Raw genomic sequence first — 12,579 nt, 5'->3', positions numbered from 1 at the left:
AGGGGGGACGCGGCGATGCGATGGGTTCCCGGGGATGTGCCGCACGGGTTGTCCGCGTTCAAAGGCTGCCCAGAGCACCTCTTTAAAATAAATCGGAGGGAAAAGGCATCCTGGTGCTCCTGCACGTGGGCTAGGAGGGAGCTTTGGGCGTCAGAGCCATTTCGCCGCATATTTAGCCATGAAAATCCTCCATTCTCCACCCTTTGCTGGCACACGCACGGGCTGGGCCCATGCAGCCAGCCCTCAGCGCACAGCACCCACCCGCTGGGGCATTCCCGGGGAGGTCACTGCCAGGCTCGCAGCCCGACCCTCCTTTGGTAGGATGGGGAGAAATCAACCCCCCCTTTCCTGAGCTGAGGGCCACCAGCAGGTAGCCAGGGCCAGATTTAAGCTGTGCCCTCACCAAAGCAGCAAAAGGCAACGGCACAGATGTGCAGCCCCCCGAGACATCAGGCTGCAGGAGAAATGAGGCCACGAGCAACCAGCAGATGGCTGGAGACCACAGGAAAGCACCGCTGCTGCTCTGCAGGTATCAGCCAGCGGGCCCCGCCAGCCCACAGCTCAGCAGCGGGAGTATTTATTTCTCCTTTTATTTATTTAAGCCCCCGATCGGTTTTCCTAAGAGCTCACCAGGAGACGAGGGCGCCGCTCCCAGCTCCATGCGCGCTGGGATCAGCCGGGCCCCTGGATGAAAGCCGGAGGTGTCAGAGGTGACCTTGGGCAAACAGCCGCCACCGCAGCCTTGTTGGGCATGTGCGTGTGTTCAAAACACAGGAGGGACGGGGTTCAAATGACACTTTAATTGAGCAAGCAGGGCAGCGGGAGGGTAGAGCTCTTTATGTTAATGCGCTAACCACTCCAGAGTGAGTCATGTTCATTAGGGGTGGGGAGAGCATCTCCATCCGCCCACAGAGGTGTTTTGGAGAGGTGAAGGAGCACTCAACACCCTTTCCAGGAGGACCCATGCGTTTCGAGCAGGGGCTGGCTTGGTTTTTGCACCCTGCGTGCTGCTGGGACCAAGGGAATCACGACTGCACTGCCCAAGGCGTTAGCATCCATGTATGATGGGGAATGAAGGTGCTTAAATTGTGTCGCATGCCCAGGGAGCCTAGTGCATAACTAACAGTTATAAAGCAGAACTCTCCTCCTGAAATCTATTCTCACAGTGGAAAGCATGGGGGGAAAAAAAAAATCATTTTAACTTCAGAATCCCTCTTCCAAAAAGCAGGCGGCTGTAGAGATGAGCAGGGATGGATGAATTCCCCTGGATTAATCTCTTCTCGTTTTCTTTTTCTATTTTGATGACTTCATTTTTTTCTAGGTTTCCCTAGCACCTCCTTTATCCAGAGATGTTCGGTTCCTCCTCCTTGCTACTGCACAGGGAGCTGTGGCTCCGGTTCGGGGACGGGAAGTGGATGCTTTGCACCACCTCATGTTGAACCTTGGAATTTCACAGCCTCATCCAAATTTCTGCTCTCTCCCATGCTGAGCAAACCACAGGCCTCACCGGCTTGCCCCAGAACAGGCTCTTCTGGCTCCACATCCACTTGCCCAACGCCTCTTCAGGAACTGGTGAGGGTGTTGGGTGCTTCATTAAGGCTTCATTGTTCAGCGTCCTCCTGCAGAAGCACCCGCAGCAGGGCTGAGCTGTCCCCACAGCACGCGAAACGCTGCTGGAGAGCACGGCGCACCAGTGAGCAGCCCCATCCTTCTGCCTCTCCTGCGAGCCCAGGAGGGGAAGCTCTCACCTGGAGAGAGTTTGGAGCCGTGGTTTGATAGGCAAGGAGCGTCTCACCGGGTTTTAAGCCATCTTCTGAGCATCTCCAATTTTTGAGGGGCGCGTTTGTGTCCTCGCACCACCCCAGCGAGCTGCAGGGGAAGCGGTTCTGCTCAAAGGCAATGCAAATGTTTGCAAACACAGCCCTTGCCACGCAGCTCTGCGGAGAGCCCTTCTCTCTCCTGTCCAGGAAGGGCTCTGCAGGAGGAAGGTGAGGCGTTGCAGGGGAGAGCCCAGGCTGTTCTCCCAGCAAGAGGGCTGGACTCGTCCCCAGGTCTGCTTCCTTCTCCTCCTCCCCTGATCCAGCCACCCTCCCTCGCTCCCCAAAGGATGGGACAAGGCACGTCAGATACCCATCCACTGGGAGCCAGCACGGGAGGAGACGTGCAGCTGGAGCTGGAAACCCTGCAACAACACCTGCAAGTGTTGCTCCTCGTTTCTGAAGCTCCTGGGTGTCTCAGGACCCTCCCCTTGCAGCAAGAAGCCCCAGTCCTTCGCCATTCCCAGACGGGGCGGGTGCGTTGCACAACGCAGCCCAGGCAGGGTGGCCAGCAGAGCCCACGTGCTGCCCTCTGTGCTTGCCGAGGAACCTGAAGCAACACCTCCTGGTGGAATAGGTTTTTAAAGGCCCCAGGGGGACTGCAGCAGCTGGGACCCCCCCACACACACCAAAACAAAGCACGAGTTCCCCAGTCTGTATTTCTTGTTTCACCACGCCTTCGCTTCCCCCACAGTGCCTCCAGGGTGAAACTACTCAGCTGGCTGAATGGGTTCAGCTGTTTTCCCCACTCTAGCTTACAAGAGCTCCCAGTTTGACCATCAAACCCAGCAGCCACCCCAGTGCTGGCTGGCACGAGGGCGACTGCCACCCCCCAGCTCCAGGAGGAGCCTCTGCTGCTCCTGTGCCATCAGATCCTTATCCACCTGGAGCACAGAATGGCTTCACATGGCAATTTGGCAGGGTTTTTTTCCCCCTTTCTGTTGGTTTTCAAGCCTAGAAAATGGCTTGTGGAACCTACATGGGGGCTCATCGAGATATGGAGCTGGGTGCCCAAAAGGGCCCCTGCTGCTTGCACGTCACCACAACCACCCCCTGCTGCCCTCCCCAATCCTGCAGGGCTCCCTCGCCACCTGCCCTGCTGGGTTTTCACCCCTGCAGCCATTTCGAGTGCAACACTTCACCGGGGCTTAAGAAAAACCCAGCTGGAGAAACCCTCCTTTTGGAGAGCAAAGAGAATTATCGCATGGAAACCCTGCCGAAGGGTCCCAGGGAAGGAAACGCCCAGGAGCACGTCGTTAAAGAGCATCTCGCCATGCACATGCACGAGGGGACTTCGTGTAGGGTGGAAAGCTTCGTTTCAAGCTGATTCTTGCAGCACTGGAAGCGTGTCTTTGAAAACAGTGGTCAGCCAAGCCCTGAGCCAACATTGACACCGAGCGAAGAGGTGGAGGAGGGAGCTGGGTGAGCACAGCCCTCTTGCTGTGGTGCAAAGCAGCTGTGAGGGCTCCTAGCTGCAGGGAGGAGTCCTACGAGCTCTCCATCAGCATCCTGGCAGCGAAAAGATGCCAGTGACTGCCAGCTGCAGGGCATTTAAGGGCTGGTAATTAGCCGCAACAGGAGATGAGCAGTTCTCAGGCCGGGAGCCCCTCTGCAGCCAGCCAGCAGGCTCCACGCAGCGCCTGGAGCCAGGTTCTCCGTGGTGCCAGAGCCACCTGAGCCACAGCTGGTTTCACTGCTTAACCTCACCTCCTCCATGCCAGTCCTTCGTGAACCTCCTGGCTGTGCTCACCGAGGACGTGAGTCCCCTGCCCTCTGCAGATCCACCCCACGTGTGATGTTAGTGCTGGTGCCCAAGCCGAATCTGTGCCATCCAGCCCCCAGACCACTCAGCTCTGCGCCCAGGGAGATGTTGCATGGGCCAAAGCCAACGGATGCAGCAGGAAATAAAACCAGAGCAAGGGCACGTGAGATGCTCCTGGCGTCGACCCCCTGGGACATGCACGAGCCTCAGCAGAGGCAGCGAGGGAAGGGAAGGGAAGGGCACGTGCTGCACCTGCGCTCCCCAGCTCCACGCCAAGCACAGCCTCAACTTCCACCGTGCGGTTCCTGCAGCACACGAAACTGTCTTTTAGGATGCTCCAGGGTAATCGCTACGCCTCCCAAAAGAGAAACTGGCTCGCAGCAGCCACAACAGCCCCACAAGACCTACCCTGACCCTATAATCCTGCAGGAAACATTCCCACGCTTCCCAGTTCACCCTACACCCTCTGGGAGCAGCCCTTCCAGGTTCACTTGCATCTCCCACTGGTTTCAGCCTCACGGATCAGCAGGTAGAACGTACCCAGGAATTAAACACAGTGCACATCCATTTAGCAAGACCTACGTCAGGCTTATAATCAAAATAAAACCAGTAACCTCAGCCCAGCCTGCTCAAAAACCTAAGTTTCCCCCCTCATCTGCACACAGCAGACCTCAAAGACCTCTCACCTTCCCCAAAACCAAGGAGCCGGGGCTGAGATTTGGCAGGGCCATGTCTGCACGGGGCTGCCCTGGTGCTGCCCACCCCAGGAGCTATGGGAGCATGGTGATACCGTTGGTAGAGGTGGGCTGACCTTCTCCCAGCAGGGAGAAGACCACCAGAGGGATGGCAGCTGGTGAGCGCACCGAGGTGGAGGTCCCCTCTGCGCACCCAGGGGTGCCGCAAGCAGAAGGCCTGATCCTGGCAGGAGGAGCCCCCAGGTGTTGCCCGGCTCTCCTGGGGTGGCAGCCCCCATCCAGCCTCCCCCAGGACCACCCAGTCTGACGCACGCCCTGACCCAGCAGGTCTGACTGGGAGCACTGGTGCGGGGTGCTTGGGGAACTGGGTGGCCGCGTGCCGGCTTTTTAATTAAAGCGGTGCTGAATCTTAATGGGAAACGAATACCTGGAGGAGGAGGAGGAGGAGGAGGAGGAGGAGGGCTGTGATGCTGTGCATGGGAGCGAGTCCCGTGAGCAGCCCCATGGTGAGGTGGCAGCTCTGGGCGAGCCATGCCCCGCTTCTGGGGGATCTGGGGAGTTCCCCAGTCACCGTGGCTGCTTTTCCACGCATCCTGCAGTACGAGAGACTCCTCAGGTACTCTAGAGCTGTTGCATTTATAGGTGATACAGGTAATGAACAAGCTGGAATAATTAATGATAACCACTGTGCTTATAAAGCCGATTTCATCTGCCTGTATTTTTTTTTAAGGCACTGTTTGAGCGCATACTTCACCCTCTGGATCATATGCGATAAGCAACACGCTCCACATACATTTCGGGAAGCTTCGTTAGGATGCGCTTTTGTGGAAACCTCAGAGGACCCATTGCTCCTACAACCGAGTTTGTGATTAGGATGCTTTGCCCCTACCCCACACCTCGTGTTTTACGCTGCCATCCCATTCTCCAGGCACTTGAAAGAAAAGATCTGATCAAAAAGAAGAGACGGGAGCTTGAAGAAGAGACAGGAGCTGCGGGCACGGTGAGGGTAAAGCAAAAGAGCATCCTGGACACGAGCTGTAACTGCACGGAGAGGCTCAAAAGCAGGCACGAGGCTCCGAAATCCCAGCTGAAGCTGAGCTGAGAGCCCAAAAAAACCTGCGTGGGGAGCCGAAATGGGATGGGAACAGCTTCTTTAATCTAGTACAGGTCTAGCAGGAGGCAGGAGCTGGAAGTTTCACCCAGAAATTCAGATGAGCAACACGGCGCACACTGCTAATTACCAGGGTGATTAACTATTCAAACAATTAACCGAGGGATGGTGTGGGATCTGTCAGCAGGGGGTTGAAAGCCGGCCAGATCGCTCTCCTGCGGGATCTTTTCCAGCTCCGCAGGACCCAACGCAGAACTGAGCCCAGGGAAGGGCTGATGGTCCCTTCAGCCAACAGGGCAAAACCCAAATATTTTCCATTTGGCTGGAGATAAAAGGGGAAAACGTCACACCGAAGACCTCTGAAGCGTTGCTGCTGAGGTGGTTTATCTCCTTCTTCTCCTGAGAGGCTCCTGCTAGGCTAAACGGGGCGCAGCTCTTTGGGGCCACGACTCTCCAGCTGGCACCACGCTCTGGCCCTTGCCAGAGTCCCGTGATTTTTAGGAACCCTTCCCTAAGCGGCCCCGTTGTTCCTCGCGGGCTGTGGAGCTGCTCTGCTGCTCACGAGCCCCGCCACCTGAAAAGTTGCTCCCGCCCTCATGCAGCTCGTTATCGTAATTGCGCCTTGCTGGGAGAAGCTACGTGCTCCGTAACGGGCACATCCATTTTAATGGATTCTGCTTCGCCGCTGAGAATAAACAGCCACAAATCACGCTCTACAAGGACCTTTACAGGGCCCTTCTGCTCCAGGTATATTTTTTTCACTTTGTCAATGAACGAGCGCTTCTAAATACCCGTCAGCCCGCCAAGATTTACCGTGCGGGAAGCACGCGGCTGAACAGAGGGAGGGCGAAAAATCTTTATTTTCAATTTATTTTCTTATTGGCGAAAACGCTCCCTCGCCGCACGGTGTAACAGCTCCCCACAGCAGCCTGTACCTGGACGTGGCCCTTGCGGATGCTGCAGTGCCTTGAGCTCGCTCAGCTCCGCAGGCAGGACCCCGCTGCAGAGGGTCTGAGCCTCAGCCCCGTGGTGAAGACAGCGGGGACAGGGCAGAGGGACCACCCAAACCCTTTCCTGCAGCTCCCTGCCCCGGGATCAGCTCCACCTGGGTTCCTACCCCATGCTCCTGTTATCTTGGGGTGGCATCAGGCGATGCCAAGCCCTTCCCTGCCCTGTGGCAGCAGCGGGGCTGGGAACCAGCCCCATCCCTCCCTGCTCCCGGCTGGAGGCGCAGGGCTCCCCGCACGCCCAGCCTGCTCCAGCAGCATCGCTGCCGCCTGAGTCACCCCCGTGCGAGACCGACCGAGGGCAGCCCGTCCACCACCGCCGTCCCCCTGGGTTCGGTGCGCTTGCCTTTGGTTGCGTTTTGCGTTTTTTTAATATTCGTCCAATAACTTCTGCAGATAATGACGGGTTTGGTGCTCGCTTCTTAGCGCCAGGCTGTAATTATTGGGGATCCAGATGATTTGGCGCGTTTGCCATGTGGTGGTGAGTAGGTCAGGGGAGTGCAAGGCTCACAATTAGGATTTTGAAGTGTATTTTCCGGGGAAATTCTGCAACGTGTCCTTTAAAAAGGTGCAAAAGCTTTGCTCTGCATTTTCCAGGTACGTGAGATGATCGAGGTGATGCTCCCCACGTGCAGGGGGAGGAAGATGCCGTGATGCTGGTTCTGGCCTTTTGGCAGCAATTGCAAGAGGAGCAGTTTGTCTCTTGCACGTGCTGGCAGAAGAGGGACTTTTTCTCCCCCTGTACCTGCAGAACCAGCGCAGCCTTTGAAGCGCTGCCTTATCTTCCTTCTCTGCGCCCTGTGGGGAGGCGGGCGTCCCACGCATCCCAGACCAAAGGTTGTTTTGGGGGGGGATGGATAGCCCGCTGCAGCGTGGGGCGAGCTCGGCTTTGCTCCAGCACATCCCAGACCCAGAAACCGGCCTCACCCTGCAGCCCACAGGGAGTTTCGCTGCCTGGAAGCCACACGCACCACCTTCCCTCTCGACACCTGGAGCCGGTTGCGCACGGGGGAGATGCGGGGCTTTGGGAGCCCCCAGCGGCTCCACGAGTGGCCGTGGCTCTGTTCTGCCTTAACTGAGCACTCGTGCTCCCGAAGGACTTACGAACCTCCGGGAATGATGCAGAGCAACCCACACATCCCGCTGTGGGAGGTGACTTCGGTGTCTCCGCCAGGGCTCAGTGCCCTGCAGCAGCAACATCCTCCTTCCCTCTGGCACAGGATGCTCTGCAGCCGCCTGCCTAGGAGGCACCGCAGCCATCGCTCTGCCTCTCTGTTTTCTTTTACTCCTGTAGGTGCTCAGCAAGGAGACTTGGCCCATTTGGCCACCTGGGGCAGTTAAAATGCTCTGGCCAAAATTCGCAGCATGCTGGAGGGCACCCGTGGGATGCCCCCAAGGAAACCCAGCACGTGAGCAATGCTGCAAGAACACTGCAAGCCCAGCTGCTGGCAGCGAGAACCTCCACTTTAGGGCACTTTTTGAAAACAGAGTGAAGAACCACTGCTGAGAGCTCATTGTAACCACCTGTGTGCCCAGAAATACTTGGGAAGGGGGTGTCCTTCCCCATGGTGCCCGAGCTACCCGAGGGACACAGGTCCTGGTTGTCATCTGCTGGCCCCATGGCCAGGTCCTGCTGCATCCCAAATAAAACCACAGCCCCGTGCACCTCTGCGCAGGAGAGGAGCCTGCACCCAGAGCAGTGAGGCCGGCCCAGCTCTGCCCCACCACCATCTGTGGGAGCTTCGTTCCCAACTTAAAGGAGAGCAAAGTGAGGCCAACACCGAAAAGCACTTGAGCACTCCATCCATAAAAGGCTTCGGGCTCCTTCAGGGTGAAACACGAGCTGGAGTCATTAATAATCATCAGCACTTTCCATGCCAATTATGTGCAGCCCGTGGCTTCCTGGCACACTGCAGCGGGGCTGGCAGCCCGGCGTGCTGGCGCCTGCTAGAAGCACTCCCTGATGCAGGGTGCAGCTTCCAGTTTTTCACTGAAAATCCCCATTTGCAAGCGGGCGCAACCTTGGAGGGGGAACCGCTCTTCTGCCCGCGCTTCACAGTGCCGGAGCATCCTGCTTTCAGCTTTTCATCCAAATTTCTGATTTTAGGCACATCCTAACCAGCCACAGTGGACGCACACACGCACGCACCTCCAGCTGCCTGGACGTGGTGGGGAGTGCCCCAAATTAGCCAACACAGGGTTTTGCTCCTTACTTCCAGCGCTCAAACACACCGTCCGGAGCCGAGCGCGCTGGGAGCGGTTTGAACCTCGAGCCAGACGGCCAGACGCCAGAGGGCAACGTGATCGGGCAGGCTATTAATGACAGACCGTGAGCACTAATTAATTTGTTCGTGTGTGCAGCGAGTGCCTCTGGAGCTCAGCTGCGCGCCCGTAGCGCCGTGAGCTGCTCCTCTGGGATGCTCTGACACGAGGTCTGTCCCCGGACCAGTGCCCTAAGGCGCAGGAGGCTCCAGGCTGATTTTCTTCAAGTTTCACAGTTTTTAGTTGCCTTTTAAGCAAAACCCATGAAATAAGCCCAACTGCAGTTTGGAGAGGCGTCACTGCCCATCGTGCACCCCCCGTGCTGGCTGTGCAGGAGATCCACAGGAAGGGAAAGGCACGAGCTGGAGTGGGGCAGATGCCTTCACCCTGACCAAGACCCCACCAACCTTGAGCACTGCACATCGGAAACACCACCACAGCTGAGTTTTGACCATGAACGAGATAAAATAGTTTACCCGTCTCAGCGAAGAGCTGGTGAGAAGGAAGGACAGAAGAGCCAGGAAGCATCTGCAGGGGTCAAGTCCTGTCCGTGCCCCGCTGTCCCCTTCCAGAGTGGCTGCCAGCCCCTCGGTGTCCCAGTGCTGGGGTGTCTGAGCGGGCAATGCCATCAAGGAGACAAACCTGTCAAGAAATGAAGCAGGAGGGCTGCCAGCTTGCTCGCCTCCTCAGGGAACCCTCCATTAGCAGCTCTGAGCGACCAGTGTCATTTAGGCTTTTGCCCCATCGATTTTTCCCTCTTTGGGAAAGAGCCGAGGTGTTCCCAGGCTGGAATCCCTGCACAGATCTCTTTCCCACTCCTCAGTTTTAAGTCTTACCTCAACCAGTTCCTCCCCGCTTTATACATGGAGCCGAGTCTCATTTTGATTTTTTCAAATTGTATTTATGGTTTCCTAATTAGGGGAAGAGTCATTTCGGAGATGGAAAAACAGATCCAGAGCAGGGGAAGCTGGTGTCCCGGGGGTGCGCACAGTGGGTGAATTCATTAGCCATGTAGACATGAGTGCCTGGAGTGAAATCCTCCATACCGCACCGCCCCCCCTGAACCAGGCACTCAAACTTAACAAAATTATCCTTACTGTTCTGGATCTGCAAATCGTCAGATTTTGGATTAATTGGAGGAGCTTCTTGTCTGCACAGAGCCCGTCCCCAGATGGTCTGCGCCAGTCCAGTCCGATCAGGTGCCTGCACGCAGATAAATGCCAAGCCCTTTTCAGGCTAGATAGAAGGGAAAAAAAATAAAAATAAGATGCAACGTTGGGAATAAACCTTTGCTTGGGCTGAGATTTTGAGGAGCAACTCGAGGGCAGGAAGATTTAATTTCTGCTGCGAGGTCTGCAAAATTTGGCAGCGAGGACGAGGGACACGTCTGTGTGAGCAGTGGGCAGGGAGCTGCTGCTCCTGACCACCCTTTGGTTTTATTCCTTGTCCTCGTGCAAACCCATTTAGGTCTGCAGCACCAGGAAGGATAAATAGAAGCACTTATTGGTTTTATTGGCGCTGGGCATCACTGCATAAAGCTGCACTGCATCTTCTCTCCATCCAGGGCTCCAGGAAAGCTCTTGGAAACGCCTGCGTGCTGCTGGAGCCGTATTTCTTCAGGGACTGGGAGGTCTCAGGAGGAGACAAGAGATGTGCACAGCGGCTGGGAACTGTAGCACAGGCTTGGGGCTGGGCTCTGCTTCCAGAGACAGAAAGGAGACAGGTCTGCTGGCATTGGTGACACCCAGTGTCACCTTTTCCCTTAAAACCACAGGGCACCCAAGGGAGCAGGAGCAGATGAGCGCGTGGAGAACCCCCACAATGATCTACAGCAGATTTGGGTGCTGCCGGGTGACTTCCAGCAAATCACACCGCCTGCAAACACTTCAGTTCCCCAGCTGTAAAACAAGCACAATAATGTTTAGGTACCTTGTAAAACTCCTCATCCACAGGGAAGGAAGTGCGAGGCAGCAGCACTTCCCCAGCCCCTCGTTAACGGCTGGATGTATTTCTCCTTTACAACACGTGCTCGCCCGCACTCCTCGCTTGGATTCCCAAAAGGCACCTTACAAACATTAACTCCAGCCCTCGTTTACTTCCCTTTCAGATACGAAAGCCCCAAAATGTTTCCAGAGCATTCTGTATTGCACAGTATTTTTGCTTAATGCTCGTCATCTGGGGGCAAGCAGGGCTTTGGGGACCTGCAGCACTGGGCGATGCTGTCTGCAAAAGGCACGCTGGCAGCAGGACTGGCTGCGTGGGGCTGAATTCCCTCGGGATCCCCAGGACTGGCGTGGTTCAGGAGGAAAATACAACACAAGGAGGGTTGTTTCACTTCTCCTGAGCTGCTGGCATACTTGCCAGGTGTTTCCCAGGCAGGATAGGGATCCCCAGCCTGGCACAAACCCCCTCCCTGCTCCCAGCACAGTCCCAGGGTGCTGCAATGGAGCCTCCTGGAAGCAGCATCATTAACCCGCCTGCCACTGCAGCCAGCAGCCAGCAACCAAGCCCCAAGGCAAACCGGATTCATCACCTCGCCTTGTCTCTGGCTGCTGACAGTCCCCGTCCTGTGCCCTATGTCCCTAACCAGGCACCATTTGGCTGAGTGCTGCTGGTGCTGGCATGAGTCCTGCTGGGGATTTGGGAGCTGCTCGGCCTTTTTGGGTTAGAAGCAACCTTATTTGGGGGCACGGTGCAGAGGGGAGGCATCTGGGGGGTCCAACCCCCCTCTGACACGTGCCTGGAGTCTGGCCCCATGTCCCCCCAGTGGGCTGCTACCTAGGGACCATCCCCGCCGAGACGGGAAGGAGGAGGAGCAGAAAGGGAGCTGAGCGAGAACGAAGGGGAAACACCAGCATCTGCTCCTCGTTCTGGGAGCCTGTGCCAGCAGCAGAGGCTCGGCGGTGGTCTCGCTCCCCAGCGGAGCTGCAGGCTCTGCACGGGGCAAGGAGCAGGGCTGGCACGTGTCTGCACGGCTGCTGCTCACCGATTTCGATTCCAGGGAGATGATTGAAAACCCAACGGTTGAAAACCCAAAGGTTTTCAATCTGTCAGGTTTATCAGCCCCACTCTCTTCCTCGGCCCTGACCTCCAGCTCTTCCTGGTAAATCAATCCCCCAGGAGAGGACAGAGCTTCCTGAGGTCTTCTGCTCTGCGTCCCAGCAGGATGGAGCCCAGGAGGTGCCCCGTGCCCTGCTTGCCCCTGTTCCTCCACCTCCACCGCACGCACCTGGATCTCCTCGCTCCCTTTGCCAGCTCCTTTCAGTGCTGGGTGCTGAAGCCTCCAGGACGCCGTGGTCTCCTTCATTCAGTTGATGCTCCTAGTTGCACAAAACATTTCATTTTATTATCCCTGCTGTGGCCTCAGCTGAGGCTTCCCCTCGCTTCTCACGCATGCTACAGGCTCCTGGGCTTGGAGCAGCCCATGCAGCATCTGGCTGTGCTCGCCTCTGGCCCTACTCTGTTTGTGTCCTGCCCCAAATCTCCCCGTTCCCCATCAGGGATCACCCGTGGCTACGCAGCTCCTGCAGGCTTTCTGCATGGCCCCTGGGTCTTTTGGGTTCAAATCTCCTTGCTGGAAAATCGCCAGTTTGAAAAAAAAAAAAAAAGGCCAAGCCCGTCTGCAGGAAAAGGTTGACTTCAACTCGTTTCAGAAGAAAAAAAAAATGATGACAAGTTCTAAATGGCTCTAAATCACCGTGGAATGCTTCAGACAGACAAATGTAGGTGGTTCAGGCTGAGTTCTTCCTGGGCAATCAGTGATGGGGAAAGCTCGTGAAGCTTTCCACCCTGCTTCAAGAGAGAAAAATGCTTGAGGGAAGGTTGCTGCAGAGGAGGAATGGTGACTCCTGTCCAGGGTTGCTCCCAGGCTAACCTCGTGCTCCCCCCATGGCAGGGCAGCCCCTGAGAGCAGTGTCAGCATGGC

General features: G+C 56.6%; 1 long non-coding RNA gene across 1 annotated transcript; it reads right to left on the bottom strand.

Annotated features, from left to right (window-relative positions):
* Positions 1-889: 889 nt before the first annotated feature.
* On the bottom strand, positions 890-11,990 carry LOC137863861 (uncharacterized). Its single transcript, XR_011101191.1, has 3 exons — positions 11,884-11,990; positions 9,752-10,552; positions 890-9,296 (listed from the first exon to the last, which is right to left on the bottom strand). It is a non-coding gene; the product is annotated as an uncharacterized lncRNA (long non-coding RNA).
* Positions 11,991-12,579: the final 589 nt, after the last annotated feature.

The sequence above is a fragment of the Anas acuta genome, chromosome 13 (assembly GCF_963932015.1).
Source record: "Anas acuta chromosome 13, bAnaAcu1.1, whole genome shotgun sequence".
In the NCBI taxonomy this organism is placed as follows: domain Eukaryota; kingdom Metazoa; phylum Chordata; class Aves; order Anseriformes; family Anatidae; genus Anas; species Anas acuta.
This window is presented reverse-complemented; position numbering and strand designations above follow the sequence as displayed.